Source organism: Jaculus jaculus, chromosome X (assembly GCF_020740685.1).
Source record: "Jaculus jaculus isolate mJacJac1 chromosome X, mJacJac1.mat.Y.cur, whole genome shotgun sequence".
Classification (NCBI taxonomy): Eukaryota; Metazoa; Chordata; class Mammalia; order Rodentia; family Dipodidae; genus Jaculus; species Jaculus jaculus.
The window spans coordinates 132,593,197-132,616,941 of record NC_059125.1 but is presented as its reverse complement, the minus strand read 5'-3'; positions in this window follow the sequence as shown (position 1 = coordinate 132,616,941).

The following is a 23,745-nucleotide window of genomic DNA, read 5'->3' as shown; positions in this document are numbered from 1 at the left end:
GATTGGACAGATACAGTGACTGAACTATGAGTCAAGATCCAGGCTCCTAAGATAATCAGGAAACTTAAAAAAAATAGCAATCACAACCAACAATGAAGGGAAGAGTAGACTTCTCAAGGTATCACTTCACTCCTGTCCTGAAACCTTCAAGGGAAGTGAGTTCTCATCATGGATGCAGCAACACACAGTTTTCCACATGCCTAAATCCATATTGAGAGGCTATCAGGAGGGAAGGGCATGGATAAATGGCCTTCAGCTGAGCTGCCTGGTGTGTTGAGGTCAAAAGACAAGGAAATTATATCCAGATATATGGTACATGAATCTCCACATTCACAGGCACTGCCTCAAAGTTTTCTACTTCCTTAAATTCTAGTAGGCTTCTTAATCTAAATACTCAGGAGAACTGGGAGGACTGTGGCCTGTAGCCTTAAAGCAGAGCAGCCCTATTCTTTACCTCCTAGAGTCCTACCTAGAACTCCAGCTCCAGTACAAGTAGCCCAAGCTCAGGTCAGTGTATGGAGTGGGCCATGGAGAAGAGTATGTCCTGACCTTGTGATGATTTGTACTTCAGGCAGTGTTGTGGCAGAAGCAGGGATGGTCTGATTGCTTAGATATGTCTTGGGAGGTGGGGCTTTTTGGATTGCTAAATTTGAAGGAGTAATAAGCCCATTATATTTCTTCCAGGCTGGAGTTACCCAGGTAAAAGTCTAGTGAGTTGGTGCTGAGATAGTTTTTGTGAGTGGGCTCTTCCGTTATCATGTCACATGATATGAGGGTACAGAGAAAGTTGGTCCTCAAATACCATTTGGATCGGCACAATGCTTGATAGACCGCATGTGGCTTGGTGTTACTTTTGCCTTGGTTCACGAGGAAGCACCATCCTCCACCTAGTCAATACTGCCAGGCCTCCAGTAGTCTGATGAATGGCCCCTGTGCCCAGCTGTGCAGAAGACCTAGGCCTTCTCAGAGAGCATTGTGACTATGAAGATGTCCAAAAGGTGCCACTGCTGACATGTATTCTGAGACAGATATTCAATGATAGGTGTTTAAGGGAATTGATTTTGATGCCCAACTGTGATGTTCCTCGCACAAGAAGCCAATGACCATTCATACTCGGGCATATGTAGGCATCATCAAGGACATATGAACATATACCCATCACATGTACATGACCTGTCAACAAGGCACTCTACAGTATCAATGTCCATGGGTACAAGGAGAGTGGATTATATAATCAACTCCTCAGTGCCCAGTAGCAGATGCTATTGGGATCACTGTGCCCTGAGGCACTAAAGCAAACCAGGAAAATGTGGGGTGAAAAAGGGAGGGGCAGGATGAGACCATTCAGGAGTGTGGTGGTGGTTTTGCAGTGAGGTGCGAGGTGCATCTATGAGAAAATAGAGATGGAAGAGCTTAGGTAGGAGCAGGACTGGGGCATGATGGATGAAGTCTGTGCTGGGTTTACTTCAAAAATGTTTCAGACAAAGCTGTGAGTCCTCAGGTTTGGCAATGGGGAGATAGAGGGGCTATGGAAAGAGGCCTAGGCTGTGATAACAGATATAGGAGGTTATGGAAGAGGTATAGTTGAATACCTTGGAAAGCAGATGAGGTTCTGAGTTTTTATGAAACCGGGAGTTTCAATGAGTAGGAGTCTTTGAGTATGAGGGGTTTGCTTGAAATTGACCTCGAGTTTAAGTGGATTTTTGCCAGATACTGATTATCCAAACCGTGTTTAAGGGCATTCATGTAAGGTTCAGGGGATTAGGGGAGGAGCAGGGATGGGCCTGTTTTGGTAATATAGAGCATTCCTGTGCCAGGATTAAAAGAGAATATGGGAGGGTTTGTAAGGCACTTGTTCAAGACAGGGTTTGGGACTTGATGTGAGGTGATCATTGTCACATTAGTAGTGGAACAGTGAGAAATTTGTTCCAACTCATCAGTGCAGGGTGCATGACAAGCTGGGTGGGCCTATGAGTGCTGAGGGAGGAGCTGAAGATAGGGTTGGTTTGACACACCAGGTCTAACACAGTGGTTCCATGACATTTTTGGGGGGGGGGTTGCACTCAGACATGCTGAACGGGTGTGGCTACAAGGACCAGAGGAGAGCTCCTTGTGCTCCAGTAGAGGTTGGGGACACTGACGGAGTGGCAGGGCAGGGCTGTGAGCGCTGCGGGGGCATCTAGTAGTGGAACCTGGCAGTCCTGAGAACAGATGGGGCATGGCTGAGGAAGAAGCAGGGGGAGGACCTGAGAGGGGAGGTGGGAGTTGGGGGTGTGCTCATGAGAACTGAACTAGGTGGTTGGGTCAGGATGGTACTAGAGTGTGCACTGATGGAGGCTTAGGGAGTAGGGGAGGAGCTTTCATTGCGGTCATCCTGTGTGTAACGCTGCTAGAGGACTTGGGCAGGGCTGTTTGTACCGAGGAAGGAATCAGGGTCCATGCTCACTCTCCCCGCCCCATGCCCTGGACACACGGGCCACGCCTTGCGCATGCGTGACTCTAGCCAATCAGAGAGAGGGCGGAGGAGGCACGCTTGTCGTCCATCTCTCCGAGCTCGGGAAGCTCGAGGGGTTGCGTCGCAGCGTGAACAGCGGAGTCACGCAGTAGACCAAGTGCAATTTTGGCGTCTGTCCTGTCTCTTGAGTCTGTGTGAGTGTGTCCAGGGTTTGGGATGGACACGGGGAGCGTGGGGGGGGGGCGGAGACAGGCTGGAGGGTGCAGGCCCTCCTTTTGGGATGGGTCACCAACCAAGGGCTCCTGGGTCTAACTAACGGTCACTGGAGGGGAGGAGGGAGTTACAGGTCAACATCCGGGGCTTGGATCCTCCGGAACGGCTGTGCGGTCTCTGATTCTTCATACTGCCTCCCGAACCTCCCGAGTCCTCACCTCCAGAGAGTCCTGTAGGACACTGCCCAAGCGCAGGGGTCATTTACCCATGCCAGGACTTCATCCCTGGACCGTCCTTCTCTCTGGCACGGGCTCTTTGGCCAGACACAATAAACATAAACCAGGTTTACTCCCCTCGGCTCAGGAGCTGCAACCGGTTCTGCTCCAGGCCTAGGCTTTCTCGCACTTTCAAAGGGCGCATCGCAATTTGGTACCCCTACACATGCCTCGTTCCTTATGCATGCTTTTAGCAGGTGAACCCCCAACCCACAAGCACATCCTCATCCTCCTCTCCAACTATGCAATTTGACCTCCTCACACAACAACTCTTGTTAGTATCCTACATGAGTTGACATGAGTCCTACAGTGACTTTTGGGCCCAGACAGGGCTAGATTATATTGTTTGGGTGAAACTGGGCAACGGTTCCCTGTGCTCCTTGGGATTGTGTGCTACGTCCACACCAGGGTTTATTTGTGTATTCCTTGGGTGTTCAGAGACAAGTGGCTAGGGCCCTCAACAGAGCCTGCAGCCCGGGGACTAAAGTACTCATTTCATACTCATGACCTCAGTGGCTGAATTGTCTATGGGAAGGGCCTTCCAAACAGACCAGTAGTGGCTTACTTTGTGACTGTGTGATAGGTCAGTGTTTGCTTCATGATGAGCAAAGGAAAACAGCGCATTGTATGGAGGTCAGGGGTTCACTGCAGGAAGAGCTCTACATTCAAAACTGGAAATGGGAAAGCTTGGGATTAGATGGGACAGAACAACCCATCATCATCCCTGACCCTCCAGGGCCAACATACATGCCGGGACAGCTGCCTCATCCCCTGGGAACCTGTACCTGTTATTGCTTTGTGTGAATCTTCCCTGTGTCTTTTATGTGAAGGTTCAGGCTTCAGAGTCTTCTCCAGCCAGTGAGAAAAAAGCTTCTCACCTGACCAAAGGATGTCCTTGGATGCACCTGAACAACACAGGAGGAAGGATAATGACCCTTCTGCTGATGATTCCAGAAACGCGAGTCAAGCTTTCTCAGGTAAAAAATGGGGGAGGTGTCAGTAAATGGTCCCTGATGCAGAGGACATACTAATCCATCTCATGGCAGGTGCTGCACATGGATTCCCCTGGTAGCATAACTTGAAATTGTAGAAACTGAAAAAATCTAAAAATTGGATGATACAGGCCTGCTGGATGTCCACAAACATCCATGAGAAGTTATTGTCAGTTCTTGTTTTTTCAGGAGGGGGAAGATGGGGTATATGTTCTGCAGTTTCCATATCATGTGGTAGGTTGCATGTGTCTTGGCAAATATTCCGCAACCCATGCTCGGGCAGGGAACTATAATTAAACATCGGGTGTGTCTGTCTCTCTCTCACTCACACATAGAAATAATAAAGTCATCAAATATAAGCACTACTAGTTGGGGAGAAGGGGTGCAATGGAAGAGGAATGGGGTTGGGTCACATGAAGGGAATTGGAGGAGATTATGATGCAAATACATATACAAAGAAATAATGTTCAATAACATAATAAAATAAAGAATTAAAGAGGTGAAAGCTATTCCTCAGGCATGTGTGTAGGCTACCATTTTCCCACCGGAAGGTCAGACCATGGCACCGCTGTAGGGGTTGGACTAACAGCTCTTCCTGTAGGGTTCACAGGGACATAAAAATGCAGTGGCCCAATTCTGCTTCACCTGCACATAGCCATGATAGTATGGGGGTGTCTGTCTTAAACACTTGTGTTGTCTAGCAGCCTCAGGCAAGAACATGGAACACTACAAGGTCATATACAACTGCATACACCATACACCTCCAACTTTCCGTGTTACGGAAATAAGAAAAAAAAAAAGAAAGAAAGAAAGAAAAGAAAAAGAAGTGAAAGGAAGAAAGAAAGATAAAACAGTCCCAGCTATTTCTGCATACAGGTAATGGAAGTACTGCAACTCATTTGAAAATGGTTTTCTTATATTCTTTGCAGCAATGAGTCAAGTTATTATTTCCAGTGGTGAGGAACGAACACCCTTAGGACCACATGTTCCACAAGTCAGGTAATGTGTTTTTTGTTTTGAGTGTGGTGGGAAATTTAAAAGTCATTTGGGACACTTGGAACATGGATTCTGTGTAAACTATGCGTCTTATGGCCTGGGGAGGTTTTGCATGCAGTAGCTGAAGGTACTTGTTTCCATAACCTGCCCATTTCATTCACCTGGTTTTGACTCAACAGGTTTCACCTATAGCCAGCTGAAGTAAGGGACACATGCATGTGGAAATTGTTTACACTAGCCAGATACCCTAGCATATCCATTCCCATCTCAGTATTCATAAATAAACTACAAGTAGGTCCAAAGTAAAGTGGCTGAAGATACCACTGCTCAAAAGAAACCTGGTCTTTTATTTTCATTTCATTAAAAAACTCATGTGATTTCTTTGCAGGCATGAAATACAGAAAGTATTTGATGAATTTGCAGGTATGTTTTGGGTGGCATTGGCAGCTTAAGAAAAAAGGGTGAAGCAAAAAGCACTGTAAGGCCAGCATGTGCTCCTTAGAGGACAGCAGCCATGTGTACATGCCTTCCACTCATACTTCAGTTTTTATTAGCTCCCATTCTAGGTTGTCTTATTCGCCCTTTTAAATGGTTGACGTAAACATCACTTTATTTAGCTTTAATGTTACATGCTGTGAGGCCTTACATGAGAGGGGGCTGAAATTATCAGCATTCCAGTATATCTCTCTCAGTTAAATGGTTCTTCCTTTATTTATTTGTTTAGTATTTTGAAGGATGGTCTCACTCTATTTAAGGCTGACCTGGAATTCACTATGTAGTCTCAGGGTAGCTTGAACTACCTCGGTTTCCAAAGAGCTTGGATTAAAGGCGTGTGCCACCACTCCCAGCGGGTACTTCTATTTTTCATATCTGACTTCTATATTTTTTCATTTCAGCTGTGCTGTAGTCTACAATTCTTTTTGTGGTGGAGGCAGTCAGCCCCGCCTGTATGAAATAGGCCCTTATTGTTTAGTTCCACCCTCTCACATGCAGTGGAGAAGAAAAGCCAAGACTGTTAGCATGTAAGCCATATTGGATCAGAATCAAAACTATCATACATTGCTGTATCAAATTATAGACACTAGCGGCGTTCAACTTCAAATTCAAAGTGAGTCAGAGCCACTTTAGATGGTTTGGTGTGATCAAGAGCCAGCATTAGGCTATTATACAAGAATTGGGATGGGGATGAAGCTGAGTGGTAGAGCACTTGCTATCATGCCCCACACCATGGTTTCCACTTGCAGCACCAAAACCTATCCAGCAATCAGGATATTTTTTCTTAAATTATTCATGGGGTCTATATTACCACCAAATTTTTTGGAAAGCATCAGTGACTATTTGAAGATAGAATACTGTGTAATGCTTTGAAAAAACCTGTGAGACTTTGAAACAGTTTACAAGTGGATATACATTTGTGCTTTGTATGAAGTGACCCAAATGTCCCTCAATAATGTGTCCTTAAACTGAAAGAAATTTTTAGGATGTTTTTGAAATGTATTTTTTCCACACAAGATTGAAGGAAGTACTTTGAAATCATTATGTTACTTTTGATAAATTCCATTAGTATATTCTACATCTCAACATAAAAATTGAAGCTCAAATGTAATTTTGACTGAAAGACATTAAAAATTCTTAATTTTTGACACAGTGCCCACATAATTATAGTAAGCATCTTTTCAACTGCAGTAAGGTGAAGGTACCTTCTTCTCTTAACAATAAATACTCACAAGCTTATATTTTCCATACAGGTCGTATGGAGAACCATCTCCAGGAAAGTAGAGAAAGATCCTTAATGATTCTTACTGAGATATTCCAACCTTTTGGCCAGAAAATGGAGCAGGTCATAAAACTCCATTGTGAAGAAAGGTAAGGTTTTCGCCATTGGTTCTGTGACAGCAGATCCTTTGGTCATTGAGAGTTGAAAGAACATAGAATTTGCAGAAATTTCCATCACCTTATGTTTTTAGATTCTGAATTGCAAAATGTATTATGCTTCATTTGTTTATGGAATTTTCCTCTTTTGTCCCATATTCTCATATTGTGACTGAAGTGGGTACAATTTTCTGGAATGAATAATGATGACTTTTTTTTGATCCTGTTAAAATACATTAGATTTACCAAAGCAGGAATACTTTTGCTCACATCCCACCATTATGCTGACTGAATAAAAGATACCTTTCTGAATGTTTTAATAAATTACTGTGTTCCATGTGATAGAAAAGTGAATTTGATATTATGAATGTACCACTGGGACAAGGAAAGGCACCATGAAATTTTCCTCCATGAAATTCTGTCACAGGCATGGGTACATTATTCACAAAGGATCTTTTCTGTAGGAAAAGAAAATAATGTTTTTCTTCTCCCAGGAATGCACAGTTGTGGGATATGTATAAATTGATTTCTGTTTCTGTGTTCTAGATATCAGGTTTGTGGGTTCACATCTCGTCTTACACAGGAAGATCAAATATTTTGAGTGTAACAGGAGTGATGAACCTAACTTTTCTGTTTCACCTCAGAATATTTTTGCTGGTGCTTTCGACTTTGGCATTGATAGTGTCAACTAATCTTGTCAGAATTGATTGTACATATCATCCGTTTCTTGCTATGCAATGTTTAACTGTTAATATTTATCGTTTCCAGGGAGAAGCTTAACAGAGACTATTCTGAACAGATGGCTGCATTAAATGAAGTAATGATTATGGACGCAGAGAAAATAAAGGAAGTGCAACACCAATGTGCAGTGGGTACCAGACTTACGATAATCTGACACAGTTGTGTCAAAGATAGACGTAGCAGAAATTCATACTCAGAGGAGAAGGTAGAAGGTGTCAGTTTAGAGGGTCAAGGTGGGTGGTGGGAGATTACACATGCTCTCTGGCCTACTTCTGTATATGTGGGGAGATGACAAGGTCATATGTTAGTTGCCAGCTTAGGGGCCAGTAGACACATGTTGTAGAAGACAACATATGGTCTTGTGTTCCAAATCCGTTAAAGGTCCAGTGGTCTCCAGATGCCAAGCAATGGGAATAGGCCATGAAGCTTTCTGACACAGTGATGAGTAATGTAAAGCAAGAGCTGTCATCAGGGCTGTGCAGAGCAGGTTGAAAGTTGACTTGCAGGGGCTGGAATTCATGGCAGATTGGTCCAGGGGCAATAAGAACAGGACATACATACCAACATAAAAACGAGACAACAGTGTCACTGAAGGTATAGTGAGAAGGTGAAATCTTAGGAACATGGTACTGCACAGCGAGAAGTGCTATTTTCCAGGGATCATACATATTGATCTAATATGATGAAATCCTACTAAAAAGAGCAATCTCCAAGGAAGGAGGCTACATGCTGAGCATTACGTGGGCCCAGTGAAGTCCAGTGGTCAGGAGTGTACACTCTGGAAGCCCAGTGACTGGGATCAAGTCGTCATCCCCTCCCCCAGTAGTTAGCTCTGAGTTCACAGGGAACGGGCACAACTTTGTTCTTTGGTTCCCATATGAGTGAAAGTTACTAAGCTTCCCTTATTGTGTAGGCTCTGCAGGCCACTCTGAAGGTCAATAAGGTGTGGGTTCTTATGTAGGACAGTGACTAATGTTGGGAGGTGTCACCATCAGTGGGGAAAGAATAGTAAGCTCAGTGTTATTTCAAGTCTCAGAAGAGTAGCTTTCCAAATGTTCAAAAACTAACACATCTTCTCTGAATATTGTTAATGAAAAAATTTCCCCTTTGAAGAAGTGTGTTAGAATGGTTGTGGGGTTTAATAATTTATCATACTGGAGAACATAGTGTCAGGAAAAATGGCTCTAGATTCTTTCAGATGAGAAAATGCAAAAATACTTAATTTAATGTGTTCTGTCAAAATGGGCCTGTTATGCACTGAGTGTTGCTTAATTTATTATTATATGTTTTTCTTCATATTTATAGGTTAAATTGCAACATCACCGAATGCTTATCCTAAATTTTCAAGTTATTCAGAGAAAGTACATGGAAGAAATTAAGGAGGTGTGTGAGAAACACTTGGAAGTAAGTTGTACATTCTTGTCTCGTGTTGTTTTCAAAACATTCAACTTATACAAGTACAGTACTGAAGGATGTTCTCCTAGGAACACTGTTCCAGATTATCCAAAATAGTATTTGGTGGTATTCAAGGTTATAAGAATCACTATAGACAGGAATTTGTGCATTGGTCATTTTACCTTGAGTAAAGTATATTAGGAAATTGGTACTTTATAATTAATTTATTTTTTTTTTGGTAGGGCCTCACTCTAGCCCAGGCTGACCTAGAATTCACTATGTAGTCTCAGGGTGTCCTTGGAACTCAAGGTGATCCTCCTACCTCTGCCTCCTGAGTGCTGGGATTAAAGGTGTGTGCCACCACGCCCGGCTAGGAAATTGGTACTTCAAAAATTCTAGCTGTTGGGCTAGAGAGATGGCTTAGATTTAAGTTTTCTCCTGACTAAGCCAAACGATCCCAGTTCGATTCTCCAGGACCAACGTAAGCCAGATACACATGGTGGCACATGTATGTGGAGTTCCTTTGCAGTGGCTGGAGACACTGGTGCACCCATTCTCTCCCTTTATCTAGCCCCTCTCTCCAGCTACAATAAATAAATTGAAAAAGACCCTTCAATAAAAAGAATTCCAGCTGTTGTTTCACTGTCCATTCCTCATCAGAGAATGGCAAGGTGAATGTAGGACATTTGCACATGGCTTATACTTCTGGGATGTTTGCTTCCTCCATCATCTATTGGCACTGGATTGCTTTTCATGGACTCTTAGTGTTGTCATACAGGACCCAGATACACCGCAGAGTGCAAAAGCAAGTTGAGAAAGAAGAGTTTCTGAAATCACACTTATGAACTCGTCTATGTGCGTCTGAGCAAATCCTTTGCTGACACAGTGAACTTTTCTTGCTGCAGGTTTACAGTTATGAGGAGAATAATTAAATCCTGTGCACTTTTGTGCTTGCCACAGTTGATATTAAAACTTACCTCATGCAGAGGAATGGGCATGGGGCAAGAAACAGAGTGAAAGTGTCTGTTTTGTGCATTCAGAATACTTGATACACGCCAAGACACTTGAAACCACAGAATCTCATGGGAAGTGCTAGAGAGAAGGGGTGTAGTGATGACATCCTCCATGAGAAGCCTGGAGAAATCAGTGTTTCATGTTTCTGCTTTGGCTAGACCGTTCTCTATTATTGACAGGGTCACATTTCTGTAGACCTCTTCCTCCCCCAGCCTGCAGCCTTGTTCTTTGTGTGTGTGCACGCATGGGTATGCGTGTGTAAATTAAATTTAATTTAAAAACTTCAATTAAACTGGAGATATGGATCAGTAAGTAGTTGAAGCAACTTGCTTGCAAGTCTCAGTAACCATATAAAAAGATATGCACAAAGTAGTGCATGTGTCTGGACTTTTTTCACAGTTGCAGAAGGCATTGGATGCCCATATTCACTCTTTCCTTCTATTTCTCCATCAAGTAACTATAAATATTTCTGCATGTTTCATTTTTATTGTATATATATTATAACAGCATTTACTCTTATATCCCCTCACCCTGGCTCCTGTTATACTGGAGCCCCACCTCAGTGTAGTTATGGTATACTATGTGTATACTATGTGGGATCATGGGGGCCTCAGTGCATCCTGTGGGACAGCTAGTGGACAATACTTCAGGATATTCCCGCATTTCTCTTCCCCTATCCCCCCCCCGTCATCATTGTGTGCTACACAGTTCAGTCACTACTAAGTTTGCCTTTCATCTACGTAGACCTGAGGGTTTTGTTCGTATTACCATTATGAAATTGGTGTGTGGCTTCTGTTTCTGTGTTCACTACTATCATTGGATTATGGAAGAATTCATACCTTTATAGTTCCTCCATAGCATATAGCACAATCGTTTCAGGTAGTATTTCATACCATCCTGATTACCTAATGGAAAATAGAGTTGTATAGATGAAGGTTTATTTTAATACTTGATGAGTTCATACAGCACAGCATATTTTATTGCCTGTATGAGTTTTTCCAATAGCTGTGTCTGTTTTAACAAATGGCTTCCTGTTTCTGGTATTTTGGCTATTTATTTGAATGCTTTGCATTTTCCATTTTCCTTTTTGTTCACAATGATGTAAAGGTGTCAATCTCAATGCCTGAAACAGGAAAGATGGCACTCCACTGCCAATCCACACTAAACCCCAATGTGGCATGATTCAAAGGGAAGCGTGGGGTTAAAACTCAGTGTGGGACTCTTTCATACACTCTGTGTTTATAAGGGATCTTTGATTTTCATGTAGTACACAGTGTAAGATTGCTTTCAAACAATACAAGATCACCACTTTGATCCTCATAGTTAATGCCTTCTAAACATGGCTGCTCTCATTTGGAAACCAGGGTGACCAGTGGCAGTTACTCAGTGTGTCTTTGATTGTAGAGTCTCAAGGAACTTGGGGATGATGAGGAAATCATTGTTAATGCTAAACTGAGAAAACTCATGGCTTCCCTGGAAGACAGCATTCTAAATTCAAATGTAAGTAATGTGTCTTGCAAAGTATATGGGGTGCGGGTATGTTTTTCTTTAAAGCACGCATTGACCATGTCATTTCACGGGCCAACTGCAGGAGAAGAGGAAGATTTTCACAGATCCCGTCTAGACCAGTTGTTCTCATAGTGCTTTGAAGGAGAAGCTCCATGTTGGTGACACAGTTCCTTCAGATGATTAGCTTCCTGAATCTACAGTGGTGTATGACTGCAGTTCAAGTGATTACTTCTTCTTTGCTCACATGTCCACGATGTGGCAGGTGCCCTATTTGTTAACCCAAATAAAACCCAAGGAATTACCAGATACCATTTCCTAAGCTGTATGATTGACTCTGTAGACCCTGGTACTAATGGTAACTCACTCCCTTATTATTGTCAGTTGACTCATAGCAGTAATGATAATGTCACTTTAAGTGCTATCTCAGAATTCCAGCATCAACTTCCCAATTTAGGAAACACAGCATTTTTGTTTCCTTGTCCTGCTTTGAAATCAATATTTCCTCTCATGAGAAAAAAACAAAAAACAAAACAAAACAAAAAAAACAACATTTAGCCATGCGTGGTGGTGCATGCCTTTAATCCCAGCACTCAGGAGGCAGAGGTAGGAGGATTGCCATGAATTTGAGGCCACCCGGAAACTACACAGTGAATTCCAGGTCATCCTGAGCTATAGTGAAACCCGACCTCGAAAAAACAAAACAACAACAACAAAAAACCCATACGTTCTTTTTTTTTTTTTTTTTTTTTAGTTCTGGTGATGGAGACTAACCCTATGACATTCTTCTTGCTAGGTAACCACGGTGCCTCTGAGTTGAATCCCCAAAACATGGGCTATTAATTCAAGCATAAACAATCGATTTCAATTATTCAATTATTCCAATTTCATACATTACTGAACCCAGTAAATATAACTTTATAAATTAAATGAATCTGTGTATTTGTACTAATTAGTATAAGCAACATAATGATGTGACTCAGAGTGATCTGATCATGCAAAACTCAGTTACACCACTATGTAGACATATGTTTGTTATGCAGTTTGATTTTATGAGTATGCTATTTTCAGACAGATTTTGTAAAGATATTGATTTGGTGTCAACTTTGTAATGGTATCTGTTTGCCACATCAAAAGTTTATGGTTTATGTGCAAATAATTGTGTTGAATATAGCATATGTAATTTGTAATGCCACCTGATTGACACATTAAAAGTTGTTATTTTATATCCAAAGTCTTTGATTTGAATATTATTATAGTTAATTTGCAGTATCACTCATCATCACATTACCTCTTGGGACATTTCTTCTAGACATGTGAATTCCTTATGATTTATGGGTTTCACCCTTTGTAGACAGATAAGACACTAGCTATGCTTGTCAGTGTTCATGTAGTGTGTGAAAATGCATTGTATGCTCGTTTTCATAAGGGCTCCTTGTGTCCACTAATCTGGTATCTCACTTCAAATAGCAGTTGGAATATTTTGACCATAGGATGTGTTCATGTTCTCTTGTTTTATGTGTGTCATTTGTAGAGGAAGGAGTGATCCTGCAGTGTGAGTGACAATATTCCTTCACAATTCACTTTCTGAATTTCATATTTCATGTCAGTTTGTTTCTTAATTCAAATTTTGTGATAGTGCATTATTTATATTTCAAAATACTTAGAACTTGTTGAGTGAGATTTTTTCTGTTAGGTACAAAATAGAAATAAATTCTTTATTTTCTGCAATTACTTCCTTTGTGTGTTTGAGACAGTTCTATACATAATGAATTTTAAAAATCTCAGTGTGAAAATGTGTGCTATTGATCTTCAGTGAGCCAGGTAAATATTACATAAAAAGTGGAAAATTCATTCCTCAGAAATGTAGCCATATTCCTAATCTTTAACATTGTTCTTCTACAGACTGTTTAAACCTGAAATTGGAGGTGAGTTGCAGATGCTAAGAAAGCAGTTAACACATGTATCAGCAAATTCAGCTTTAGGCATAATCCATAGACTATCGCAAGTTTTAAAGTGAAAACATTTGTGGGGGATTCAAAAATTTAGAAGAAACAAACTTCTGATTTCAGCTTTTTCCCATTTATGATGATGAGGAAAGAAAAATGAACATTAAAATGAATTGATTTTTTCAAATTCAATAACAAAATATGACATTTTTATGATGATATATACATTTTCCAACCACACCAACAAAACCATAAATAAAATACAGTGAATATTATGGAGGAACTTGTAGCTCAATGTTTCAGCAAGGGCAAATCCTACTAAAAATTATTTTTTTAGTTTAAAACATGAACACTTTGCACATATTTAAATTATGACATGAGGGTCAGATGAAATTTCAAATGACCAAAATTTTAGAATTTTAAAATGTTTGTATATTTGCACGTGTGTGTGTGTGTTTGTGTGTGTTTGTGTGTGTCAGGACCTCTTGAACACAGATGTTGACACACTTTTTGCCTCTGGCGTTTGTAACACGGATGTTAGGGAATTGAACTCATTTTGGCAGACTTGGCAATCAAGCACCTCCCACCTCTGAACTCTTGCCTAAATCTCAGAATTGTGAGGCTCTTCCCTGTCTGATTTCTCCAGAAAAAAATATTGTAAATGTCTAATAGAATGTAAGGGAGTATTTGTTTTCTTAATTTTTACTTTGTTAAATGTTACCATGCTCCCATGAAGATAGCTTAACCAAAGTCACATTAGGCAGTTCAGTGTTATACTTGACTTTAGTGTCATGTCCTGACCCAGAACTTACCCTGTACTTCTGCTTCACTGTGGACCTGCCCAACCTTACAAATGATCCACCTCCCTCTTTTCCCATATCATTTCATCTGCCACTCCCTCATCTCTATGCGTAATAACAGACAGGCACAAATATGTAGTCATAAGTACTAGATACTGTTATCAATATGACAGAATACCAGTTGGTAGAAATGTCACTTTCTGAATGGTAACATGTGTCCAGTAGTGAGACCTGTAGAGGTTTCACAGTCGGGTCTCTGGTTCTAGCTGCACACTGACCAGGGTGGTTGTCTGGTTCCTTTTTGTGTGGAGGAATTATAGTTTACCTCATCTGGATTATCTTCACTTACCTTCTCTTTCAGCAAGTCATAAAGAGGGAGTTGGTGTGACTGGACCCTGATCATAAAAGGGATGCCTTTGTAGACTTCCCTTGCAGTCTCCACTTTGCTAGACATCAAAGATGATCTGACATCCTATCTCTTTTTAAAAGAGTTCCCTAGACCTTTTTTTAAATATATATATCCATGAGCAATCTGAGCCCCTTACTGGGTTATAGTTTCCATTTCCTTGAATTAAATATGATCTGTCATCATACTTGGTGAAGCTCAGCCCAAAAGTGTGGTGTCATGGCTGGCTTCTTGAGCCAGTCCCCTAGCCCAAAGTAATCACCACTCTCTATGGGTCAACTGAGCCTCAGGTTAGACGCCACGACAATAAGTTTATAGATAGATTAATGTGTGTGGGGGGAGTCTATTTGCCGCCGATCCATCTCTCCTGAACTTCCTGGTCTTGTTCAGTTTTCTCTGACCACTACTCACACAAGGAATCCCCCTTGCCCACACCATGTCCACGTCAGCAGGAAGCTGTTGATAATTTCTACTCTTTCTTTTCTAAATCAATTTTTCATTTATCCAGGCCAATCACAGGGCCTCTCAACCCATGTGGAAGTATCCATTTTCCTTTCTTTAGTTTTGTAGTTCCCTTAATAAATGTAAAAGTGTAATAATTTTCTCTCTCAGGTTTGCCCAAGTCTTTAGTCAGGTACAGACAAGAATTTGGGGCTTGTGATTCAAGGACTCTTTCCTGAATGCCCAACACCCTGTCAAAATAAGAGGTGGACAGTACTGCCCCTTCCATTTCTCAGGATTACCCCAAGAGTTAGGACCTCTTTTGGAGGTTTTGCCCACTTGATTCTTTTTTATTGTGTTGGTTGTCCACCATTGTCATTGTAGGCGCCTTGATGGACAGAATGGGCAACACATGAGGGAATTAAGAACATGGTAGGAATAGAGCTTCATGGGATGGGTGTGTTGACAGGGAAAGGCCAGACAGGAGAGAAAAGGGTAGAAGTGAAGAGAGGAGTCAAGGGGTGTGTGGAAGAGGACCAGGTTTGCAAGGTGTGTTCTTCTTGTTTTAACATTTGGAGTATTTGCAGTTCCTTGTAGAATTCAACTTGCTATGCTTGAGATGGCTTAGTGGTAAAGGCATTTGTACACAAAGCTTAAGAACCCATGTTCAACTCTCCAGGTCCCAAGTAAGTCAGTAGCACAAAGTGACACAAACATGAAAGATCACACATTAATACAAGGTGGCAAATGTGTCTGGAGTTCAATTGCAGAGGCTGGAGGCTCTGGTTGGTCAATTATTTCTCTCTTTCTCATAAAAAATAAATAAATATTTAATAAAAGAAGTGGGGAAGGGGTGTATAGAGATGTCTGTTTTCCTCAATAAAGAGTCTGCTTTCTGCTTCTCACCTGACTCCCGGAGTCTGTGTTGTTGATTCTGTGCCTTCTTACCTCCACCCCCAAGGGCTGTTCAGGGGGATGCAGCAATGGCTGGCATCCACTGCTCCTTACCCATGTGAGCATGGGTTCTAACCTCGTGTCTTGGGTCCTGATTTTTATTCCCTTTCACTGGTTGTCCAGCTGGCAACCTCGCGGATGCCCTTCCTCTCTCATTGTGAGACCTGGTGCCCCCCACTTGGTGTTTTCTCAATAAGTTGACCCTTTTTGTGTTCCATGTTCTTTGCCCTTCAGAGGTGAGCCAGGCGGCCTCTCTTTGTTTTTCTCTCTGTGTTTGTCCATCTGAACGTTGGGGAGGTACATTCTTCATGCTAGGTTTTCCCAGCATCTCCACATAAGGGCTGATCCCCCAGGAGAATGAACCAAGGAGTTGTCACGTGACTGGCCCTCCTCTACCAGAGACAGTATGTGGGCATATGGCCATGGCCTAACAAACCATGGAAGTCCCCCACTAAGCATAAGACACTCTGGTCTGACACACTTCTTGTCTCTTCTGCTTTCACTTTGCCTATGAGATGGACAAACTGCCATCACACTGCAAGAAGCCCCAAGTCAGGGCATTCAAATCCCTTATTGTAACTCAGGGACTTAAGGTGAAGTCTGCAGAGTTGGAGGATTTTTGGAATGAGGCTGCGATACTGGTACCTTGGATCTCTACCAAGAACATGTGGGACCCAGACATATGGATGAGGGTTTTCTTCCTCGCCAGGAAGTGCCCAGTTGTCTTGGGGATTGTTACCTCTGTCTCTTTTGACCCTATTCTCCTTGCCATCAGAGCAAGTTTGAAGTCTTCTTCTCCTGAAGAAGTCATAGCTGCCTATAATATACTGTCAGAAGCAGGCCAGTGTCAACTTTTCCATCATCCCACCAATGCCCGCTGCTAGGTCTGCAGTAGATGCCCACCCCTATCCTCTGATGATGAGGGAGATGATACATCTAACTCAGTACCTCCTGCAAGCCCCCACACCTGTCCCAGCCTGATACCCTGGCTACCGCATTCGGTCGTCCTCCCCAGTACCCTTGGCAGGAGCTCCACACTGTCTCCTCCGTGGTGGAGCCACTCACATCTCTCCTGCCCAATGCCTCAAGGCAACAGCTTATATCTGGTCTACAGCGAGACCCTACCTCAAAAACCAAAACAACCAAAAAAACAAACACTATGGACATCTATGAAAATTTTCTATCAAAATAAGTTGTGTGGGCTGGAGAGATGGCTTAGTGGTTAAGCGCTTGCCTGTGAAGCCTAAGGACCCTGGTTCGAGGCTCGGTTCCCCAGGTCCCACGTTAGCCAGATACACAAGGGGGCGCACACGTCTGGAGTTCATTAACAGAGGCTGGAAGCCCTGGCGCGCCCATTCTCTCTCTCTCTCCCTCTATCTGTCTTTCTCTCTGTGTATGTCGTTCTCAAACAAATTAAAAAAAAAGAAAACAAATAAGCTGTGTTACAAGTTTAGAATATGGAACAAGCAGTAGTGAGCTTCACGTGTTCAGCTGAGACTTGAGAGCAGGGTGGAACCTGACTGGAGTGGGCAAGAATACAAGAATACTGAAGCTTGTGTTTGTTGGTGATACATGGTTGTGGGGCCAAGATTTGATTCCTGACATACTTGGCTCTGGGGCCAGGGCCAGGGCAAGCTTCTTACTCTAAGTTGATGAGGGTAGTTGGAGTAGTATGATTGGTCAGTTAAAGCTGAGGTAGGAGTTAGCAGGGGAATGCTAGTCCCTGATATGATGGGGTGAGGCTATAGCGAAAACAGGCCTGGGCTATGATTGGTTTATAAGGAGTTGAGTACAATACTATATGGTTTCAAGTCTTACATGATGGTGCATGTGTAAGTTTCTCAACCATCCTGATCACTTCATGTTGAATCATTATGTGAACACTTCCCTAGGACAATATTTTCAGCCTGGTACTCTTTTGTGGTTTTTTGTGGTGTTTTCCCAGTTTCCATACCTGAGTACTAGAATCTCCATTTTGTTGGGAGATTTATTTGTGGAGTGTATATCTGGTGGCTGGATTCTAAATTTTCACAGTTAAGGCAACATTTAAAAAAAAATTCAGGGCTGGAGAGATGGCTTAGCGGTTAAGCGCTTGCCTGTGAAGCCTAAGGACCCCGGTTCGAGGCTCGGTTCCCCAGGTCCCATGTTAGCCAGATGCACAAGGGGGCGCACGCGTCTGGAGTTTGTTTGCAGAGGCTGGAAGCCCTGGAGCACCCATTCTCTCTCTCTCTCCCTCTATCTGTCTTTCTCTCTGTGTCTGTCGTTCTCAAAAATAAAAAATAAAAAAAAATTCAGTACCACGATATAAAAATATACTACCATACAATCAATTGAGCAAAGAGGGGGCCATCTTACTCCTTTGCTAAGGTTAAATTCTACAGTACCTTCCATGGTAGAGACTCCATGAATAACAAGATGGCTGGTGTGGCACAGCTTTAGGCCACCTCCATTCTACATTTCCAGTGGAAAAAGTGTGTGGAGACAATACAAATGCAATCTTGGCAGGCCTATTCTCCTCTTTCATGATAAAAATGGAAACCACACAGAGTAAACATGCCCAATAGTTATATGGAAATTTAGGTTATCTTTGAGAAAGATACAGATTTTTATATCTCTTGGATGGACAGTGACTCAAGAACTAGGGTGCCGTACACACTTGGTCACAAAAAGCTTCCACAGAATTAGTGGACTCTGGGTTCTGGTCTATTGAACTCAAAGAATAACATTCACAGACCATGAACAGTTGTAGGGAGCCATAGAGCAAAAGCCTCTCCATTTTGCCTGGGCCTGCTCATAAGCTGACTCATTACTCAGAACACTGGTCCATCCAGCTTTCTGTTAGGTACTTCTGGAACGTTGGTCAGCAGACTGCTTACAGAATCTTATCTTTTGCAAAAGGCCAGTTTATGGTCAGGATGTGAAGCCTGGTGCAGTCAGGATGTTAAGCCATTGAGGCAAGATTAGATGAACACCTACTTACATCCCCTCTAGGTTTTCTGACAATTCCAAAGCCCTAAATCACATCAGCCAGCTTATCCCCCCTCTTTTCTTCCCCTATATAACTACTGTGTAAAAAATAAAGACTCTGAGACCTTGACAAACATCTAGCATGGTCTCCTTCTTGTGTCTGTTTGCCTTTTCTCATTCAGGTTAATTTCCCCTCGTGTCCTTGTTCAACTCCTGGCTGGCCGGGACAAACAGTTAAGCTTAGAAGGATTTAATTATAGAGATTATGAATATAACTTGATAGAAAGAAGGATTGCTATGATCTTGCCCGAGAGCCTACATGAAGGGATTCAAGAAAGTAGAAAATCCCAACTAGTGACCCAGACTTGGGGAATTTTATCTGAGGAAGTCCTTTAGGGAATTAGAAAATTAGACAGGGACTCAGGTTTAAGGAAAAAGAGATATAGGAAGGCAACTCCTTTCTCCAGGAAAAGATGAAGAAAAAAAGCTAATTATCCATTATAGACTCTAGGACATTTCTCTCATTCAGCCATGCTTCTACTTGCTTAAACTACCTCAGTGAGTGTACTACAGTCAGGTTCCAGAAGGCTGTCAGAAGAAAAGAGCAGTCCATAATCCAGACTCATAGAGTTATGGGAAGTTCATAAGGACACAGTACTTGTGGGAGGGTACCCACTATAATATGAAATTAGTGGAGATAATGAAGGCACTGAGTGTTGAGAACCAGGAGAGAGCAAAGAGGTTGAGGTAAAGTAGTTGGCTTGATCTGGAAATGGGATAGAGTGATGGAAACTTATGAGAAGATGTGAACAAATGTCGATTCACTTCAGATAGGGTGATAACAGAAGGCCAATGTAGTTTCCACACAAAACTAGATTGGAGAACCAAATCATTTTGCTGGCATTATAGACAGGAGTATGGGTGAATGATTACTTTCAAGAGAATTTGCAACTTATATGGGCATATATCAAAGAATAAATTGTTTCTCTTTTCCCAGCAATGATTAAACTCTTTTAAATATTCAGGAAGAGGCAGGGCCTCATGATGATACCCTTCCTGTTAACTGCCTAAAAATCTGGGAAGGCAATGATCATTGGCCATACCCCTGTGGGAAGAACAAATTGTCTCAGGATCCAATGCACAGGTGGTGACCTCAAGAGTCCCTCTTAAGTAAATGTTAATTATCAAAAATCCTCATGGGAGGGCTGGAGGCATGGTTTAGCAGTGAAGGCATTTGCCTGCAAAGCCAAAGGACCCAGGCTGAATTCTCCAGAATCCACAATAGCCAGATGCACAAGGGGGCACACATGTCTGGAGTTCTTTGCAGTGGCTGGAGGCCCTAGCATGCCCATTCTCTCTCTCTCTCTCTCTCTCTCTCTCTCTCTCTCTCTCTCTCTCTCTCTCTCTCTCTCTTTCTTAAATAAATACATACATAAATAAAAAGCAAATGACTTTTATTAAAAAAGTCCTCATGGGGAATATGACATTGTGAACTCCTGTTTCACACTTGATGGGGACAATCTTGAGCAAGTCTACTTGTAGTAATACCAGTTGCTTATTTTTCAAGTAGACAAAGTACATGACAGACCCAGAGAAGCTCTTTCAACAAGAGAAGGGTTGCATCAACAACAGTGTTATGGAGCTTAGTGTTCATGGATGAACTTGGGCTCACTCTGTGCTCTTAGTAACAATACATTCATTTTACTAACTTGTCCTATGGGCAACATGGTATTCATAATTGCATTGTTTTGAGACAGGGTCTTTTGATGTAGCCCTGGCCTGCCTAGAACATGCTATGCAAAACATGCTCACCTAGCAGTCCTAAGGCTCATCCTGTTTAAACCTCACTCAGGGTAGAATCCCATGTGTGTCTCACCACACTTGACTTTTTAAATTGAGGTCCACATCTTACATGTCAATCAATGGCAGGTGGGGCACTATATGGAGAAAATTGTGTTGTCAGAAACATTATATTATATAGATTTATAGGATCATGGAGTTAGACACTGGCTGGGTATCTTCTTACCTCAGGTTCAGTTAGAATAGTAAGATAAGGAAAACTTGGAGGACTTGAGAATGGAAAGGAGCCTCTTCACTGGGAATTTGATTGAAGCCTGTCACCAGCAGACAAGAAATAAAGTGCAATTAACTGCTTGAAGTGCTGTCATATTTTCTCAGGTATGAACTCAGTCTCACCCAGAACCTCACTTAATATGTGCACATGAGTGATAAGGAGTAGAGCTGTCATTTTTGAAAAAGTTGTCTAGCTCACAGGAAGGCACTTAAAGGAGTACCTGAATGGAAGTGAATATTTTCAGTGAATGACAGGGACATTGAGTGTTCTGGATTCACCTTGGCTCCATGTTCTGCTGTGGTGGTGCTCTTTATAAAAATGGCTAACCTCTCTTACTCTTGGATGCATAATTCAAGAATTAGTTTCCATTCACCTTCCAAGTTGTCTGCATGAGCTCAGAGCAATGGTGGGGCTCTGCTCAATCCAGGGTAATCCCAGCCCATATAACATGTTCAGTATGATGTCAGCACTATCTGTATCCCATACTCTGCTCACCTGAGATCGTACTCCCTGGTCACCCCAAGTGGTACTTCACTGTGCTGACAAAAATGATCACCTTCTGTGTGGTACCCTTGTCTTAGAGTCCAAACATATCATGCCCTGGGTCAGGTCTCCTCTATATCTGGGCAATATTTTTGTCTGACATCCAAAAGATGGGCATTGTGGCACATGCCTTTAATCCCACTTTGGAGACAGAGGTAAGAGGACCACCATGAGTTTAAGGCCATTCTGAGACTACATATTTAAATCTAGGTCATCCTGGGCTAGAGTAAGGCCCTACCTTGAAAAACCAAAAATAAATAAATAAAATAGAATCTTCTGAAACTGAAGGCAGAATGTAAGGGAACAAAACCTGTCCACTGAGTACTCTTCTGTCTCTTCTGTCCACAGACATTAAAATATGTCTCCAATACCCAGAGTCCTGGAGAAGTAAAGGGGGGACAGGCTCATTGCTACAGGGGAAAAGGTATTTCCTATACTGTGTGTGGGAGGTATTCAGCTGAAACATTTGGGGTACCTGTATCTGGGCTGGGACTTCCTCAGTCTAAATTGTGCACTAACATGGACTGGTGGCAGGTCCTTCCATACAGGTCAGAGTTTCTATAAACTTCCCACAACTACCTTGAGTAAAGCTTCTGTAGCTCCCTCTCAGCTCTGACATTCAACAAGACAGTTGTCTTGGTCTCCTCTCTGGGAACCATCAAGGAGGCTCCAGCATAGAGTTTCTGGACAGAGTAATGGTTTCATTATAATTGAATCTCTGTGTGATACAGCAATGACCAGAGACATATAATTGTATTGCTTGGAAAAGCTCTACATGGAGTGGGGCTTCTATAAACCACACTGAGGTCTTATTGGGAAAGTGATATGGTCTTCTGTACTCCAGGATAATCAGCAAGAAGCTCTTATGTTGATATGCAAATTCTAAGGGTTTAGTGGCCTCAGCACTATGACTAGCCCAACTTGGGGCTGTATTTATTAGCTTCATGTGTCTGTACTCCCAAAAAACCTGGACTACAGATACATTCAGACCTCTGATGTTCTCTAAATCATTAAGAGTATTACTTTAGATAGCTATTAAAGACAAATATTTTATTTAGTTTTCATGTCTTTGTGCATCCAGTGAGGGCAACACAACCTTACAGGCTTTTGTGACAGAAGAAATTGCTTATAACTCCACCAAAAAGAGAACAAGATGCATTGTGGACTGTGGTCCCACAGATCCTCACTTGAGGTATGATCCTAAATTCTAGAGATCTCCCACAATGCTCCATTTCCTTGTACTACCATCATGGGGTGAAATCTTTAACACATGTACTATTTTGGGGGGCAGTTAGCACATAAGATAAGTAATTATCTTATGATCTCTACACTTTACTCATATAGACAGATGGAGTTCTTTCTTGGGAGAATAAAACTAAACAAGGATGGTGAGATGGATTAGAAATTAAGGTGCTTGCCTGCAAAGCCAAACGACCCTGATTTGATTCCCTGGACTACTTGTAAGCACAGGGTGGCACATGAATCTGGAATTCACTTGTGGTAGCTGGAGGCTCTGGAATGACAATTCTCTCTCTATCTCACTCACTCTCTCTCTCTCTCTCTCTATCTATCTATTTCTTTCTCATTCTCTCTTAATTAAAGAAATAAATCAAAACTAAACATACAATTAAAAAAAAATAAGACACATAAGTCACAGTTCTAGTGTTTGACCAAGCATCAGTGTTTATTTGACTTGATTCAGGCACACATATGAGCAATGCTTATTACAGGGCTCTTAGCTCCCATCCACCTCCACTAAGGGCACACTTCTGCCCACTAGGCCTAAGAGTTTAAGACATTAGCCTGGTTTAAAGTGAAGAAATCACTGTAGTTGTGGGTAAAGCATTGTGAGAAACTTAGCTTCACCCAGTTGTTGTTGTTGTTGTGTGTGTGTGTTCATCTAAGGATGGACAAAGTAATTACTGTCTTTAATCAGAGCATCTGTTATCACCCACAAAACACATCCATGAGATTTGGCCTACTAATACTATATCATGGGGGGAGAGTAGAGGCTCTTGGGACCCACAGGGTCCATGAGGTTTTAGAGGAGCCCAAGAGGCCCTTCCTTTTCCCAGGGTAAACAACTGACTCTAGTGGTATGCTGTGAAAGGATAGCTCCATATTTGTCCACATTCTTGTTCTTGTGCTGAGA